General features: G+C 38.3%; 1 pseudogene; it reads left to right on the top strand.

Moving 5' to 3' along the window:
• Window positions 1–5773: 5773 nt before the first annotated feature.
• Window positions 5774–16717, top strand: part of LOC111227289 — an 18116-nt pseudogene continuing 7172 nt past the window's right edge.

Raw genomic sequence — 16717 nt, 5'->3', positions numbered from 1 at the left:
GAGACATCATCCTTTTGGAACCATTTGACAGAGTTTATAAAATATGAACTGGCTGTTGAATTGTCTTCTTACAATGTATTAATTCAATAAACTGTTTCAAATATTATTTACGCTTTGTTTTATTTATTCAAATCACACCTCAGTGCACAGTGTTAAACACAGCAGTGCAAGTGAAGGTGCATCAGTTAACTTAGCTGTGTGGGGAGGTTACCTTTCAGCCTAACTTCAACATTTTCCTTTCCCTGGAATAATAGTGGTTTATACCCACATGAGAGTTATTCTTAGGATTAACCATAGCTGTTATAGCATAGTGTTACGTCTTAAAGACATCTTCACATTTAACAAAGCAGGAATTAAGATGCATTATTTTAATATAAATACACCAAAATAAAATGTAGCCTCCAGAGCCACAGTTATCCCCATTCTCATGTTAGTTATACAAACAGATGGGCAAAAAATCACCATCATCCAAACTTTTCATTACACCATTCATGAAAATACATTCAGCATTTGACATTACATGGAATCAATATCTTATTTATGGATAAATAATATATGACAGAGAAGAACAAAACTGAAAATATTTCAATATATATAAATATACGATGTTTTTACATTTACATTTTACATTTTGATAGTTGTATTTACTTGATATTAAAAAAGAGTCATCTAGATAGAACAGCATATAGAAATATCTATTGTATCTCTGGATGGATTTTGGAACGCTGTGCCGAAAGATGTCATAAATTCATAATTCAATACAGATACACATATCAGGATCCACTTAGCTAATGTAACAACTGTCAAAAAATCTGAAATGTTAATGTATTGATGTTCCAATAATCTTTGTGAAAATACTGACTTCTCAAAGCAGTTTTGTGATTTGTATTTAACAGTAAATATGATTGTGCAGTGTCTAGCTAATTTAGGAACAATAAGCAATCTTTGAAACTTTTGCACTAATGGCCCATCAGTTAGTCTTACAGTAAGTTAAGCATGTCATACCATGTCTCCTTTAACCCAAGCAACTAGAGAGCTGTCAGCAAGCATGAACTGTACAGAAAGACTTAATCCTTTCTCAATGTAAGCACTATTACAATGTTATCACATCAGAAAAGCTACCAAAACATCAGTGCATACATCATACAAAGGCTTCTTCAAGCACTTACTGTAAAAGCAATACATTCTAAATTCATTCGCTATGCATATCATTGTGTCTGCCATGTAGCATAGCAGTGTAGCTGTGGCTAAAACAGAAGTGACATATTACTGATGAAATCAGCCAACAATGCAGGCACATGTACCACCTTATATGTACTCTAGAAGTCTCTGTCATCAGTTTATGCTTACTGACACATGAGGCCAGACTTGCAGATGCCTTTCTATTTCTGATCATGCTGTCCAAGATTTAACTTTATTCAAAATGTGGGGAGTCATCAAATAAATAAAATGGGCCCCTTATAAAATCTGATATCTCCCTCACAGCACATCTCATACCCATATTGAGTGTGTTTAAGGTGATGTTCTATTTTTAAAAAACCAGCAACTAAAATGCAGAATACTTAGCAGAATATTAGCTCGGATTTGCATCTGAAATTCTAATAGTTACAAAATTCTTAATGTTAGGCCTATACATTACAACTGAGAATTTTAAATTTTTTGGCATTTGATGAATTGCCCAATATCTGTTTTTAAGTTCTATCATCCTTTGTTTTCCAGTCAGAATGTAAGCTGCTTAAACAGAACTATCAAATAATTTGATGAACAGATTTGCTACACATGGTTTACAATGTCAACAACAAAAAGGCAACCCTGAAAAGGTTGTGCAATAGAAATTCAGAGACTTACATTTGAAGCTGTCCTAAGCAGTCTTCATGGCTCTCTTTTTAGCTATGTGTTCTTATCTAAATATTTTTGCATCTTGGACAGCTGTAATAAACTTCCATAACCACAGCTAGCTGGACACAAATATGTATTAGGTCTCACAAAGTCTCATAAATTCATCAAATGTAACCTGCAAATGTATTTCATGACTGATATATGAGCTCCAAGGTCATTTTGAGCTATTCCTGCCCTGAGACTTTACAAGTGACATTTAAGTGCTTCATGAAATCAAGGTCCTATGGTTGCCCAATACATGATATCAGAATGTCATGATTAAAGTTGTGTAAAGCCGTCATCATCCATCATAAAACAAAAGGATTATCTCAAAACTGCATTGTATGAAAATATAAATGTAACCAGAAAGCAACTGAGATTGAAATCAGACTGCTCCTGAAGTTGTTTCAGCAGCATTATATCCAGATGTTGATTTTGAAGGTAAGACTACAACTAACAGTTATTTTCAATATTTTTTAGTCCGTCTGTTATTTTCTCATTTATTCAATTAATAATTTGGTTTACAAATTGTCAAAAAATAAAAAAAACTGAGTCACAATTTCTGAGAACCTATAATCAAAATGCTTGTTTTGTATGACCTACAGTCTGGCTATAAGTATGTATGATTTGTAATAATCAGTTCTCAAGATAGTCACCCAGTATTTTTCTGTCAATTGACTAATCATTATGGAATTGTTTCCTCTCTAATTAAAAGTGCACATCTGTCTTTCAAAGATACATATGCAATCTTTATTCATCCCAAGTGTTACTACGATAGCAAGCAGTCTGTGGCCTCAAGGTCTATCCTGTCTTCCCTGCTTGATCAATTTGTACTTTTTCTTTGTGGGTGAGAGGGCTGTGGTCTGTATGTGACAAAGACCGGTGGGACTAAGACAAGGAAAACTTTTGCCTCAGTTTTGTCTTGTCATTTATGAACATCATCCCAATATTTGTGTTTGTTTGTGGGTAGTTTGTTAGCTAGCTGCTATTGTTGTATCTAAAATGCTAGGTCTACAGCACAGCTTTTAATCCCTGTACCTTCCTTAACGCTGTCATGTATTCAGCAATCAACCCCTCTGCCATGTTTTCTTTTCCATATGTGAAAAGAACCCACCAACCACAGTGGCGGAAAAGATTAAATTGTATGGCTTCAGTGTTCTCCAAACTCAACCTTCGGGAGGGCCGAAAACAATTTCCATCACGCCTAAACAGCAGCAACTATATTGCTTTTGTGACCCATACTGGGGTGTTTTTTGGTCTCCATGCTCCACCCCAGCTGCTTCCAGGAAATCAAGTCCATCATATTTGTAGGCATTCCTAGAGACGTTATTTCGATTACATAGTGCAAACCACAACATCGCAGTTATTGAGACGAGGGCAGCCTTTCTGTGTCTGCCATTGAGTTTGTGAGTTTCTCAATGCTGAAGACCTCAGGGGCATCTGATGTGTGGATGTGTGAATGGTGGCACATGGGCAGCACTTCATGCAAGAGGCAAACCAACAAGCAGCAGGCAGAGCACAGCCCTGCTTCTGCTGCACTGGGGCACAAACCACTGGGGAATAACCCCTGGTTAGAGGGGATCTAGTAATACAACTTCTCTCTCTTCTCTGTGTTCTGTTGGAATGATGTCTGTGTGACCCAGGGACTGTACACCCTTGTTCCTGGCATATCCTATTCTGGGCAAATTCTGAAAGAGAAGCAACACTTAAGGAACTGGTGTGTTGGCCGGGCATAAAAAGAGATAGAGACTATGGGTCCATTACAGGAATTTCTTTACATTCACCTCAGCTTTGTTAGCAGCCTTTTTGGAAGAAGGGGAGATCTTTCTACAACCCAGAGACAAACAGGGGTGGAGAGGTTGACCCAGACTTTTAAAATTGGCATTACAGATTCATTAGAGATTGGAGCCCTTAGGGAAGCTTTATCTCTGCTCATAGATCTAGGGCTACAGTGCATAACCCTGTTCATTATTTCTGGCTTATAGTAATTCAACTTCAACACTTGATGTTTACACCTGGCAAAGCTCTACATTATTTTTAAGATAATCTACTATAAGACCAGGACTAAAAACAAGTAAAGCAAGTCAGTCATTTCCTGTTTTGGTTGTGGCTCATCCTTAATAATATATGTCAGCTCTGCACTTTTCTGGCAATTCTACCTAACCCTGGGACAACAGTGAACATACACAACATACTGTATTGCAGATAATAAATCCCTGACAATGGCCTTACCTTACCTACACAAACATTATTCCATTTTATTCAATGGTTATTTGACAAGATATATCTCTTTAATTTTGGGATATGGTGTTAACAACATATCTAAATGTCTCATATAAATATATCTTTCTCTCTATGCCAAATACGAATCACTGGACCCTCCCTTAGCTGGATTTATTTTTGACCATGGTAATACCTCGTGATCTGCTGGTATGATGGCAAATTATAAGCCAAGTCTGTGCAAAACTTGGAAATGAAAGTTGATCCTGGAGATGTTCCTAGATTTTCCCCCCATTAAATCATTTGTCTGTCAGTCAATCAGTCTCAGTCAGCCAGTCAACATATCAAACCTTTCAACTCAAAAACTGCATCTTTTCCATTCCTTAAAGTAAAATGGTATTTAAGAGGAACATATTTCTGGTGTTAAATTATCTGAGTTGGCAGTCCTTTTAAAGTCTGTTCCCAGGAGACACCTAACACTTGTCCATGGTTAATGGAAAAACCATGAGCCTGATTTTTATTTCAGATATCTGAGATTTGTATGTCCTGTAACTGTACACCAGTGACATTTCGATGCTTCTCCAAATTCAAAACTCATTACTGGCTGTAATATCAAAATCAACAGGAGACAGATGCCTACCATAAACTGTGTCAACCTGAAATCATTACACTGTCTAGATTTATTGGAATAAATAATCCACAAACAATGCAGTGCAGTTTTGCAATTTACGATTGGGTATGCTGTGGACATTATTGGTGTACTTAGTATTCATAAGCACAGACAAGTTCCAAAGCATATCAAACTAATAATAATGTAATTGATTACTGACAGTACCATTTCAATTATGAATATAATATAATATCATATTTATTTTGAAGATTGTTTCAGAGGTATTTAGAAGTAATTGTTTCAGAATACAGGAATTTGAGTTACATATAAACAATGTGATATAAATGTAATATAAATTAAGATATGTGACAATATCTTATTTTTTTAGTATATTTAATTAGACTCTGTACTTGGTGTAATTTGTTATACATAATGAGAATATTCAATTAAATCAAATATCCCTAAATATTGATGGTGTTATATTGTATTTGTTTCTTAATGAAATAAAGAACTAAAATATATTTGTATTTTCAATACAGCTTTGTAAAATGTTATTTATATATGTAGAAAATGAAACATGCTTATCAATCCATATACACTGAGCATATCATTATCAAGCACCAAGGTGTCAAGCATTCCTGACCAAATTGAGATGGGCACTTATGCTGAGGACTGACAGGCATCTCAGACAGGTGAGTTCAGTCAGCTATCCCTATATCGTGTCTCTATCACATCTTTATATGGTATCACTTTTAATGAATATGTGTGCTTCAGCGTTTCACTTTTCATATACTTAACTTAGACTACTTTTATATTAGGATTTTTATGTTAAAATTATTGGTCTAATCTTGGATAAAACTACAAAACACTGAAAGACTTACACTACCTAAAACTTTGTTTTATAGCATCTTGACATACAAAGGATACCAAGGAATTTCTGTTTCTTCAGTTGAGGTAAAGTCTTCATTGTAAACACAAAATAATGGAAATGAGTACAGGTTCTGTTTCAAACTCCCAATTTATGTTTAACTCTATCATGTTTTCAGTCTCCATTAAAGTGCAACCATGAGCACAGACGCGGAGATTGAGCAGTATGGCCCTGCGGCCATTTTCCTCAGAAAACCGGAGAAGGAGAGAATTGAGGCCCAGACTGCTCCATTTGATGCCAAATCAGCCTTCTTTGTGGTTGATGCTGAAGAGATGTATGTCAAGGGTAAACTTGTGAAGAAAGAGGGTGGCAAAGCCACAGCTGAGACAGACGGGGGAAAGGTAAGTGATTAATTATACAATTATACAGTAATTATACAATTTGAAATGAAAATTTTACTTTTTTAACCAAAACATCCCAATCTACTTTGATCTAAGACCTTTTTTAATGAACATTTAATTGAAAAGATAGCTTAGTAAAGCAATTACTGAAGGAGGTAAGGTAAGTGAATAAATAGTTGTCCATCCATTTCATCAGATGCTAACTGTGAAAATTGATGTTATCTGAATGATAAAACTTCATATAAAATATCTTTGTAAAACAATTTCTTTGAACTATATTTCCTACTCAGACGGTCACTGTAAAAGAGGACGACACCCCCCAAAGTTTGATAAGATGGAGGACATGGCCATGATGACCCACCTTAATGAGCCATCTGTGCTGTATAACCTCAAAGAGCATTATGCATCATGGATGATTATGTAAGTTTTTCATTTGATTGAACGGGTATACATGTAAATATCCTTTAGGTCTACAAGCATTCAAGTATTGTTTATTTTCTACTTTTAAAGACCTACTCTGGGTTGTTCTGCGTTGTCGTGAATCCCTACAAGTGGCTTCCTGTGTATGATGCCACATGTGTAGGAGCATACAGAGGCAAGAAGAGGGTTAAAGCACCGCCCCACATCTTCTCCATCTCTGACAATGCCTATCAGTTCATGCTCACTGGTAAGGTCAACATTATTATTAAAGTTTCTAAATAAGAACTGAGAGACTTTATCTTAAACATAAGTTTATTGCAGCAGCTTTTTAAATTTACCTAAGATGTCGAGTGTATGTTTGAATTTCAGATCGTGAGAACCAGTCTGTCCTGATTATGTGAATATTACACAAACTATCATACTAAATCTCATTAAAACTTTAGGATAAAGAAGCTGAGTCTTGACAATGTGTCCTTTCTACCCTAGTGGAGAATCTGGTGCAGGAAAGACTGTCAACACCAAGCGTGTCATCCAGTACTTTGCAACAATTGCAGCTATTGGAGTGAAGAAAGCTGAACCATCACCTGGTAAAATGCAGGTAAAATATGTTATGAAGAATTTGATAGTTTGTTATTTAGATTGTATGTTTTGGAGATTAAATGTATGTAACTCTAATCTTCTCCTGCAGGGCTCCCTTGAGGACCAAATTGTTGCAGCCAACCCTCTGCTGGAGGCCTATGGTAATGCCAAGACTGTGAGGAATGACAACTCCTCTCGTTTTGTAAGTAATACAGGAAATATCTTTTTTTTTTGGTTTTGTTTAGTTTTTTTGTTGTTATGGTAAAGCTTTTGCATGTAGTGTAGCTGTGACCAAGGTACTATATAGTATGAGTAGGCAGCTTGCAAGTAATACATACAATCACACGGTAACTGCCTTCCTAACAGCACTTAACTACTATAGCACTATCACACATAGGGCTTATAATGACTATCATCAAATGAAGCTACAGTTTACATGTGTGTTTGTTTGTTTTTCGGAGTATGTACATTATGTGTGGAAATGTATTGCACTTGTATTCCATGTTTTTAAATTCTCCAATTGAATGTTTTGCTCTTAGATCTGCTGGAGAAGTCTCGTGTCACCTTCCAGTTGTCTGCTGAGAGGAGCTACCATATCTTCTATCAGCTGATGACAGGCCACAAGCCTGAGCTTCTGGGTATGTTAAAAGATGTCTTGAACTTAAAATTGTAACAATACTACAGACAGTATAAAAAAGAAAACCTCATGAATTTTGTGTTTGCTCTTCTAGAGGTTCTTCTGATCAGCACCAACCCCTATGACTTCCCAATGATCAGTCAGGGTGAAATCACTGTCAAAAGCATTGATGATGTGGAGGAGTTCATTGCAACAGATGTAAGATGACAAATGCAGGTACTTAGTATACTGAGGAAAATATGTGAAATACCAATAACTTTCCTTCATTTACATTGCAGACCGCTATTGACATCTTGGCCTTCACTGCGGAGGAGAAGATAAACATCTACAAGCTCACTGGAGCTGTGATTCATCATGGCAACATGAAATTCAAGCAGAAGCAGCGTGAGGAGCAGGCTGAACCTGATGGCACTGAGGGTAATTATCAACATTATACTGCTCTCATCTAAGTTTTCTGATGTGAAAATACTATTCAATTTCAAGCACTCATTGTCTTTCTTTCCATCAGACGCTGATAAAATTGCTTACCTCTTGGGCCTGAACTCAGCTGATATGCTGAAAGCCCTGTGCTACCCAAGAGTCAAGGTCGGAAATGAGATGGTGACCAAGGGGCAGACCATTCCACAGGTAATGAAAAGAAAATGTAATTCCAGAAATATTTGCATTTTAATATGAATGTGTTACTCTGGGGACTTTTCAATGCTGAAATCCCAATTTCTAGGTCCACAATTCCGTTATGGCTCTGTGCAAGTCTGTCTATGAGAAAATGTTTTTGTGGATGGTTTTCCGTATCAATGATATGCTGGATACAAAGCAGGCAAGATCATTCTTCATTGGAGTGTTGGATATCGCTGGATTTGAGATCTTTGATGTAAGTTTGAAAAAAGATATCAGAGCAATTTGAAAGTTTAACACACTATTGCCATGAAATTAAAGATCTTCCTGTAATTACAGTTCAACAGCTTGGAGCAACTTTGCATCAACTTCACCAATGAGAAACTGCAACAGTTTTTCAACCACCACATGTTTGTCCTGGAGCAAGAAGAGTACAAGAAAGAAGGCATTCAGTGGGAATTCGTTGACTTCGGTACGGACTTGGCTGCCTGCATTGAGCTTATTGAGAAGGTAGGTAGCCATTCAGTTAAACATGACTCATTTTTTCATGTGCAAATGGTTGCTTCGACGGGTTAAGTTTTAACATGAAGTGTAAATTCTTCTCAGCCAATGGGCATCTTCTCCATCCTTGAAGAGGAGTGCATGTTCCCCAAGGCCTCTGACACAACTTTCAAGAACAAGCTGCATGATCAGCATCTTGGCAAAACCAAGGCCTTTGAGAAGCCAAAACCTGCAAAGGGCAAGGCTGAGGCTCACTTCTCCCTGGTGCACTATGCTGGTACAGTGGACTACAATATCAGTGGCTGGCTGGACAAGAACAAGGACCCCCTGAACGACTCAGTTGTTCAGCTCTACCAGAAGTCTTCAAACAAACTCCTGGCCTTCCTTTATGCAGCTCATGGTGGCGCTGACGGTAAGAAATAAGAGTGAGCAGAGTAATCATAAACTCTAATATCCAGTGCAGATGGTGTGGACCATTCTTCTAGAATACTGCATTTATACAGTTATCTGTTGTATGAAAAATGCCCTATATTTTAATTTATTTTCCACTGATAATATTACAACATACAGAGGAACATGGATAAAGAAGCATTTATTGTAAGCTTTGAGCAGGTGATTGTGCAGTTTGTGATGTCACATAAGTTGTAGTACATTTGTAGTTATAGGTAAGACTTGCTTCAGGCCTGGTAATGGCTGGTAACTACTCACAATAGTGGGTAGAGCAATCAGAAACTCCAATATCCACTACATATGTTATGCATCATCCTACTAAACGAATATTTGGATTCTGCAGGCAAATATCAGTAGTGTGAGAAACACCTTTAAAAACACCTTTTTAATCTAAGGATTTCTCTGTTAATGGCACAAGACAATGAGCAGCACGATTGAAATATCTCTTTTTAGTAAGCTATAAGCATCTGATGAATAAGTGCAGGTTATGATGTTACATCAGGTGCAGTTAATTTGAAGTTATAGTTAAGATAATGTGTCCTTTCCACTTGGTTCAGGCCATAGGAAGATAATGATAGCCATTTTCCACAAAAAATAAAACTTAAGCAATTATAACAGTATCACTTATTCAGTCTCATTAATAAGATTCAATGTTTTACAAAACAGAGGTTTCTGGCGGCGGCAAGAAGGGTGGTAAGAAGAAGGGTGGTTCCTTCCAGACTGTATCTGCTCTTTTCAGAGTATGTATTACTTCATACTTTTGTATAACAAGTACAAATCTCTATTCAAACAAAAATAACGTTTGACCTATCCACTCATGATGCTGATTAATACAGGAGAACTTGGGCAAGCTGATGACCAACTTGAGGAGCACTCGTCCTCACTTTGTGCTTTGCCTGATTCCCAATGAAACAAAGACCATAGGTAAAAAGCGCACATTCCTGGTTTTTCCATTATATATTACACACTGATACAAAGACATATTTCAAATCATATAAATTGCAACTTTCAGGTCTTATGGAGAACTTCTTGGTCATCCACCAGCTGAGGTGTAACGGTGTGCTGGAAGGTATCAGAATCTGCAGAAAGGGCTTCCCCAGCAGAATCCTCTATGGTGACTTCAAGCAGAGGTATGTACTGTATTCATTGTCAGACAGTCAAATTAATTTCAGTATACCTATCAAAGTGATGGTAAACAAGACAGAAGTGAGGCAGATATAAATAACAACACTATCTCTTGCAGATACAAAGTTTTGAATGCCAATGTCAGCCCTGAGGGACAGTTCATTGACAACAAGAAAGCTTCAGAGAAGCTGCTGGGCTCCATTGATGTGGACCACACTCAGTACAAGTTTGGGCACACAAAGGTACAATCTCACAACTTCATCACTAGTGTACTCCAGCATGTATGTTTGCTTCAATTACTTACTGTCATTCATTTTAATGAAACAACACAGGTGTTCTTCAAAGCTGGTCTGCTGGGTGCCCTGGAGGAGATGAGAGATGACAAACTGGCTACATTGGTAACCATGACTCAGGCTCTCTGCAGAGGATACCTCATGAGGAAGGAGTTTGTTAAGATGATGGAGAGGAGGTAGGATTTTCAAATAATACTCTGGACTGTACTGTCCAATTATATAAATATTTTTCTTAAATACTTAGGGTCAGCATTTCAATGAAATCCCATTGTAGAAGTAATTACACAATATCTGTGATTATTTTTTCCAGGGAATCCATCTTCAGCATCCAGTACAATATCCAATATCCATTCATGAATGTGAAAAATTGGCCATGGATGAACCTGTACTTCAAGATCAAGCCTCTTTTGAAGAGTGCTGAGACTGAGAAGGAGCTCCAACAGATGAAGGAGAATTATGAGAAGATGCAATCAGACCTGGCTACTGCCCTGGCCAAGAAGAAGGAATTGGAGGAGAAGATGGTTTCCCTGCTGCAGGAGAAGAATGACCTGCAACTACAAGTAGCATCTGTGAGTAGATCACAGAAATATAAATGACGTTGGGTCAATTGAAATAAAAACTATACAGTCAGATCCTTTTCAGTCAGATGTTCTATGTGTGTCTAAATACTGATAATACCACATATATACTCAAAATATAGGAAGGTGAGAACCTATCTGATGCTGAGGAAAGGTGTGAAGGGCTCATTAAGAGCAAGATCCAGCTCGAGGCCAAACTCAAAGAGACAACTGAGAGACTGGAGGATGAAGAGGAAATCAATGCTGAGCTGACTGCCAAGAAGAGGAAGCTGGAGGATGAATGCTCTGAGCTGAAGAAGGACATTGATGACTTGGAGCTCACCTTGGCTAAAGTGGAGAAAGAGAAACATGCCACTGAAAACAAGGTTCAGTTCATTTAAGTCGAAACTTAAATACATGTACATTCATTTTTTAGATATATGCTTGACATTCAAATGTGCCTTTCATACAATTTTCAGGTGAAAAACCTCACAGAGGAGATGGCATCTCAAGATGAGTCTATTGCCAAGTTAACCAAGGAGAAGAAAGCACAGCTGATCAATTCTCTTTTCAGCATCTGACACATTACACTACAACAACAGTATAAACTATGACAGTGAAAGCTTTCTTGGTCTCCTCAACTAGGAAAGACTTTGAGATAAGCCAGCTCCTCAGCAAGATTGAGGATGAACAGTCACTTGGTGCTCAGCTTCAGAAGAAGATCAAGGAACTCCAGGTAACATTATTTTACATGTATTGTAAACTGAGTGGATCAAAAACAAAATGCTCTAGTCAATAAGCGTTCCTGATGTTACCACCTTAAAATGTAGGCTCGCATTGAGGAGCTGGAGGAAGAGATTGAAGCTGAGAGTCAAGGTATTACAAACACCATTTTCTCCATAAAAATAACATAAATTAAATAACGGTTAAACAAGCATCTTGTGGAAGATACCAAGAAATATATAATATGATACCCCAAACAACTAAATAACATGACATGTTTCAACTTGATGAAGTACTTATTGACACAATATTTTTCGCTTCATTGGTAAGTTAAAATGTTTTGTCATGTTCAACAGGCCAAGAATGCCCTGGCCCACGCTGTTCAGTCAGCCCGCCATGACTGCGATCTGCTCAGAGAGCAGTTTGAGGAGGAGCAGGAGGCCAAGGCTGAGCTGCAGCGAGGAATGTCCAAGGCCAACAGTGAGGTGGCTCAGTGGAGAACCAAATATGAGACTGATGCTATCCAGCGCACTGAGGAGCTGGAGGAGGCTAAGTACATGAATCATTTCAACTTTTTCATCAATAAATCAGTTTTTGCGATTTATTTACCCAACTAAACCAAGCAAATTCTTCTTCACTGCAGGAAAAAGCTTGCCCAGCGCCTGCAGGACGCTGAGGAATCCATTGAGGCTGTCAACTCTAAGTGTGCCTCTTTGGAGAAGACCAAGCAGAGGCTGCAGGGTGAGGTGGAGGACCTCATGATTGATGTGGAGAGAGCTAATAGTCTGGCAGCCAACCTTGACAAGAAGCAGAGGAACTTTGATAAGGTAAATATTTCAACTGGAAATCAAAACCAATTTTATCTGAAGAAAACATACCTGAAGTAGTAACCAATCATTTAATTAACCTATACAAATCTAGGTCCTTGCAGAATGGAAACAGAAGTATGAGGAGGGCCAGGCAGAGCTGGAAGGAGCCCAGAAGGAGGCTCGCTCTCTCAGCACTGAACTGTTCAAGATGAAGAACTCTTATGAGGAGGCTCTGGATCACCTGGAGACCATGAAGAGAGAGAACAAGAACTTGCAGCGTATGTCAACTGTTATCTACGTTAAATGCAAATAATAATTTATTACCAGCTATGAGGTGTCTAACAATGGTGAACTTTGTAATTTCTCTGTAGAGGAGATCTCAGACCTGACTGAACAGATTGGTGAGACACTGGAAAGAAGCAATCCCTACGAGAGCTGTGGGAGCACAGGACAGTGGACGACTGAGAAGACTAGGAAATTCCAGTCAGCGCTGGAGGAAGCTGAAGTAACAGAGATGAAAAAGACAGAAATTCTTGAAGTGTATCTTTCTGTTAAATCAATTGTAGTTCATGTCCATTCATGTATTTAACTATCTTTCAAGGCAAGTTTATTACATGTATGTTTAAAATAAATCTCAGGGCACACTGGAGCATGAGGAGGGCGCGAAGTCTCCGTGTTCAGTTCTGGAGCTTCTCAACCAGGTCAAGGGTGAGGTTGACAGGAAGCTGGAGAGAGAAAATGAGGAGATGGGCAGATCAGAGGAACAGGCCAGAGGGTGATGGACTCCATGCAAGCACTCTTGATTCAGGAGGTCAGGAGGCAGAAATGATGCCCTGAGAATCAAGAAGAAGATGGAGGAGACCTGAATGAGATGGAGATTCAGCAGTCATGCCAACAGGCAGCCTGCTGAAGACAGAAACAACTTGAGGAAGTGCCCAGGGACAGCTCAAGGTGAGTTTTGGTTTATTGCTAATGAAAAAAATGTTGAAGAGGAAAGACAGGTTAACTCCCTTCCTTTTCTATCCCTTATCAGGATGCCCAGCTGCACCTTGATGATGCCGTCAGAGGACAGGAAAGACATGAAGGAGCAGGTTGATGGTGGAGCGCAGAAATTGGCCTGATGGGTGGCTGAGATTGAGGAGCTGAGAGTCGCTCTGGAGCAGACAGAGAGAGGAAGCAAAGTGGCTGGAGCAGGAGTTGGTTGATGCTAGTGAGCGGTGTCGAGCTGCTTCACTCTCAGGTTTGTTTCCATTCATTCAGAATAAACTAGTGTTCTTGAAAATACATTATATAAATTATATTAAACATGACTTGTCTTAAACATTCGAAATACCAGTCTTCTGAACACCAAGAAGAAGCTGAGTCTGACCTTGTGGCAAGTTCAGAGTGAAGTGGATGATGCTGTTCAGGAAGCGGAATGCTGAGGAGAAGGCCAAAAAGGCCATCACTGATGTGAGTTTACATCTCAAGAAATGCTTAATGTGGTCTTCTTTATGTGTTCAACAGGTGCTGTGAAGGATTTTTCAGATGAAAGTATAATTACAGACCATTTATCATTTCAGGCTGCCATGATGGCTGAGGAGCTGAAGAAGGAGCAGGACACCAGTGCTCACCTGGAGAGGATGAAGAAGAACCTGGAGGTCACAGTCAAGGACCTGCAGCATCGTCTGGATGAGGCTGAGAACCTCGCTATGGAGGGTGGCAAGAAATTTTCATTTTGATTAAGAATACATTTCTAAAATAAACACACCATTTTGCTGTTGCCAACATATCTGTCTGATAAATATATGCCTCTCTCTCTCTGCCAAACAGGAATCACTACTCCCTCACTTATATGCTTTTTTTTTTGACCACAGTAATACCTTGTGATCTGTTGGTAAGATGGTAAATAATAAGCCACTTCTGTCAACAACTGTCATCAAAGGGGAATTCTGGCAATGATCCAAACTTTAACATTTTGCTTTGATCTGAGTCACCATATCATCCTCTGCCCTTAAAATCTGCCGTTTTAACATTCTGCATGGTCAAAAATTAATGTAATAAATAAAAAACAAAGCACCTGAACCTTAAATTTTGGTCTGGTTGTTATTTTTGTTGTTTTAATTATAGCATTGCAACTCTCCTATATTACATTCCCAAGAGGCATATGGCACTCCCTAACATTAATGGAAAGGGCAGCAACGTGATTTGTATCAGATATCTGGGACATGTGCATCCTGCAACATATACACCAGTGCCATTCTGACGCTTCTCCAACACTTAGACTCAGTACTGGCTGTGATATCAAAATTAAATGGACACAACTGCCTATCAAGGGAGTGTCAACGAAATCTGATCTTTAAATAAATTGCTGTATTTTTGGAACAAAATGCTTCACAAACCATGCTGTGTACTCTTGCTATTTATTATCAAGTAAACTGTGAACATAAGGTATAGTAAATATTTATGAGTTACAATTAAAAGTCCAGCTATTTACAACTAAACAATATTGGAAATATGTTACTATATGATACTATTTTCATTTTCAGCATCTGTAAAATAAATGTGCATTCAAAACCTTTACTTGATTCACAAGCATTTATGTAACAAAAAGAGGTATTGTAATAACTTTCATATTCATCCTGCCTGCGACTGCCTATAAAATTCATCTCTCTATTTTGGACTGCATTTTTCCAGCATATTAAATCCAAAGGATGGGCATTTTTACTATTGGACCTCTGGAAATATTATATAGATACGAAAAGAAATCATGCTTATTCATTGTTAAGTGATGAACATATCACTATCAAGCAACAAGGTGACAAGCACCCTGTACTTGACCAAACTGAGTAAGACACTTGTGCCGAGTAGGGCACAATCGAGTATATAAAAGAAGCAGCTCTAGACACTGCACGAACTGACGGGCATCTGATATAGGTGAGTTTAGTCAAGTATTTAATGGTAATGTATCCATTGCAGTTTCTAGATTTCAATTAATTACGTTCTTGGCTGGGGTAATTAATGATTATAAATGCATTTTACCATTAAATAAAATGAACTAATTTTTACCGTACTACGTTTTTTTTTTTAATTAGACAGAAAATAGCCAAATCTCTTTTGTAGCATCTTGGGTTTACACAGTCATTTTCATTTGGGATACTAGTGAGGTAAATCGTTTACTACAGACATCTTCTGACAAAACGTCTGCTTAAAACACTTGAGTGAGTCATAAGTGAGCAAAATTATTTTAATATGTGAACTGATTTCAAATGTTTTTCAGTCTCCACTTAAGTGCGCATCATGAGCACAGATGCGGAGATGGAGCAGTATGGCCCGGCAGCCACCTACTCACCGGGAAGCCAGAGAAGCATCTGAATAAAGAGGAGATTCCCCGCCTTGATACCGTGTGTCTCGACTGTTTGATTTCCTTTTTGATCCACCACTTCTCGCACAGACAGTTCTCACCCATCGGCTTTGGCCAACCCTCTTCTTGAATGAATTTACCATTGACATTGGACAGTTTCCTCAAGGATCAGTCACAAAGTAGGCTGTTTTGCTCAAAATGGAGTGTTCTGAGCCTTGCAATTCATCTGCTTCTGCTGCGCTTCCCGGTGGTAGGTGGCGGAGCCGGGCCATACCTGCTCCAATCTGCCGCATTCTGTGCTCATGATGGCACTTAAGTGTGGAGAGCTCGGAAAAATTTGACATTTTGAAATGCAAGTTCACATATTAAATAAAGTTTTGCTGCACTTATGACTCGACTCCAGGTGTTTTGAGCAGACGTTTTGTCAGAAAGGATGTCTAGTAGTAAACGGATTACCGCTCACTAGTCCCAAATGAGAATGACTGTGTAAACCCGAGATGCTGACAAAAGAGAGTTGGCTATTTTCTGTGCTAATTAAAGAAAAAAAGACGTAGTACTTAATTAGTTGTCATTTTATTTAAATGGTAAAATGCATTTATAATGCATTAATTAGCCTCCAGGCGAAGGAACGTAATTTGAAATTGAACATCCTAGAAACTGGGCTATGGATACAAATTACCATTAAAGT

This window comes from Seriola dumerili, unplaced genomic scaffold (genome assembly GCF_002260705.1).
Source record: "Seriola dumerili isolate Sdu_G_001 unplaced genomic scaffold, Sdu_1.0 BDQW01000169.1, whole genome shotgun sequence".
NCBI lineage: Eukaryota > Metazoa > Chordata > Actinopteri > Carangiformes > Carangidae > Seriola > Seriola dumerili.
This window is presented reverse-complemented; position numbering and strand designations above follow the sequence as displayed.